Source organism: Perognathus longimembris, chromosome 7 (assembly GCF_023159225.1).
Source record: "Perognathus longimembris pacificus isolate PPM17 chromosome 7, ASM2315922v1, whole genome shotgun sequence".
NCBI lineage: Eukaryota > Metazoa > Chordata > Mammalia > Rodentia > Heteromyidae > Perognathus > Perognathus longimembris.
In genome coordinates, this window is record NC_063167.1 from 11779655 (window position 1) to 11782489 (window position 2835).

General features: G+C 42.4%; 1 pseudogene; it reads left to right on the plus strand.

Annotated features, from left to right (window-relative positions):
* The first annotated feature begins 1850 nt into the window (after nt 1-1850).
* Nucleotides 1851-1973, plus strand: LOC125355815 (annotated as a pseudogene).
* Nucleotides 1974-2835: the final 862 nt, after the last annotated feature.

Here is a 2835-nt window from a genome sequence, read left to right on the forward strand (position 1 = left end):
TCAAGAAAAATGGCTGACTCTTAGTGAGGACAGCAAACTCTATCATGTTTGAACTTGAACTTCTTCCTTTACCCTGCCTCCAGCCTGGTGGCAACCAGAATAACTAGCATCTCACAGCTCCGGTGACTACTTGGCAGCTGCTGATTGGGCCCAGGGGCTGGAACTTCTTCCAAGTATCAGTTTCAGAGGTTTCTTGTTACTTGGCTTGTTTCAGTGGATCTACTGAAACTTGCAAGGTTGTCTTTATTTATCCCGAATTGGAACTCATCCACTGAATAAAATAAAAAAGACATGGCATGAGCTAAGAGCCAATGGCTCATGCCTCTCATCCTAGCTATTGAGATCTGAGATCTGAGATTTGCAGCTCAAAGCTAGTCTGGGCAGGATAAGTCTGTGAGACTCTTATCTCCAATTAACCACAAAATGCTGGAAGTAGAGCTGTGGCTCAAATGATAGAGCACTAGTCTTGAGCAAAAGAGCTCAGGAACAGTGCCCAGACCTTGAGTTCAAGTCCCAGTACTGGCACACACACACACACACACACACACACACACACACACACATGTGCACACACAGAGAGACACGGCATATAGAAAGCAAATAAATGGCAGATGTAAAATCCTATATTATCGGTAACTACTTTCTATGTAAATTTATTAAATGTTCCAATTAAGAAGCAGATACTAGATGACAGAAAGAAAAACATGATCCAGCCAGGCGCCAGTGGCTCATGCCTGTAATCCTAGCTACTCAGGAGGCTGAGATCTGAGGTGTAGTTCAAAGCCAGCCAGGGCAGGAAAGTCCTTGAGACTCTTAACTAGAATTAACCCAGAAAACCACAAGTGGCCCTGTGGCTCAAGTGGTAGAGCACTAGCCTTGAGATGAAGTGCTCAGGGATAGTGTCCAGGCCCAGAGTTCAAGCCCCACAATTGACAACAAAACAAAACAAAACAAAAAACCATGAGCCAACTATTTGCTGTCTACAAGAGAATATGTCTTACATTCAAGGATACAAATAGATGAAAAGTGAAAAGATGGCCAGGTGCTGGTACTTGACATCTGTAATCCTAACTACTCAGGAGGTTGAGTTACGAGGATTGTGGTTTGAAACCATCAAGGGCACAAAAGTTTGTGAGACTCTTATCTCCAGTTAACCACCAAAAGGCCAGAAGTAGAGGTGTGGCTCAAGTGGTAGAGCACTCATCTGAGAACAAAAAAAAAAAAGTTCAGAAACAGCGCCCAGGCTCAGAGTTCAAGCCCTAGGAATAGTCTCTCCCCAAACCCCATAAAGTAAAGAAGTGGAAAAAACTATTCCATGAAATAGGAACCAAAAGAGAGCAAGAATGGCCATACAATTATCAGATCAAACCGGTATCAAGGCAACAATTACTACTAGAGGAAAAGCTTATTGCACAGTGGTAAAGGGCTAATCTGTTCAGAAGACAGAAGAATTATAAATATTCATGCAAAAGGATCAAAGCCCCCAGACACATGAAGCAAAAATGGAAAGAAATTGACAAGCCAACAAGACTAGTGGAAGATTTTCACCAACCACACTTTGAACAATGGATAGAAGATCAGCAAGGAGGCTTTCTGGTGCTTACCACAGGCTGTGCTTTTTTGTTTTTTCCTCCTGTGGGTCATGGGGCTTGAACTCTGGGCCTGAGCCTTGTTCTTGAGCTCTTAGCTCAAGGCTAGTGCTCTACCACTTGAGCCACAGCTCCACTTCCGGTTTTCTGGTGGTTAATTGGAGATAAGAGTCTCATGGACTTTCCTACCTGGGCTAGCTTTGAACCACAATCCTCAGATCTCAGCCTCATGAGTAGCTATGATTACAGGACTGAGACACCAGCTTTTGGCTTCACAGGCTGTGTTCTTATAATGACCGAATAGAGCAAGAAGGCAGAAACCTACTCATATACATGTCAGCCCAGGCCCTGTGCCTGGTCTGAATTGTGAATGGGGAGGCATGGGGTTAAAGTAAAAAGATCAGCAAGGAAGCAAAGGACTTGAATAACACTAAATTAGTCCAAACATACATCTTAACAGGTCTCCACCCCATAACAATACAGGGCAAATGGTTTGTTTCCAGGACACAGGAACTAGTTTTCGGAACATGTCCTATGTTAGCCATAAAACAAGCTTCAATAAATTCAAACATATTGCAATCATATAAGTTGTATTCTTTGATCACACTGAAAAAGAATTAGTAGTCAGTCATAGAAAGTTATTAAGGAAATCCATAAATTTGTGGTAATTAAGCAATATATTTCTAAATAACCAATGGGCTCAAAAAGAAATTGTAGAAGAGATTAGAAAATACCTGGACATAAACGAAAAATAGAACAAAACCAAATCCACAACATACCAAAATGAATGGATGTGACAGGAAGTAAGACAATCACTAAGGGAAAATTTGTATCTGTATATATTATTTAACAAGACGAAATGTCTTTTTTGTTGTTGATGATCATGGGGCTTGAACTTGGGGCGTGGGTGCTGTCCTTGAGCTCTTTGCTCAAGGCTAGTGCTCTACCACAGTGCCATTTTGGGTTTTCTTGTAGTTAATTGGAGATGAGTGCCTCACAGACTTTTCTGCCCAGGCTGGCTTTGAATTGTGATCCTCAGATCCCAGCCTCCTGAGTACCTAGGATTACAGACATGAGCCACCAGCATCCCGCTAGGAAGAAACATCTTAAATTAGCAACCTGACTTTCTACTTTAAGAAACCAAAGGAAGAGGAGAGAAGAAAAGAGGAGAAGGGAAGGAGAAGAGAGGAGAGGAGAGGGGAGACAAGAAGAAGGGAGGAAGGAGAAGGAAGGAGAGAGGGAGAAG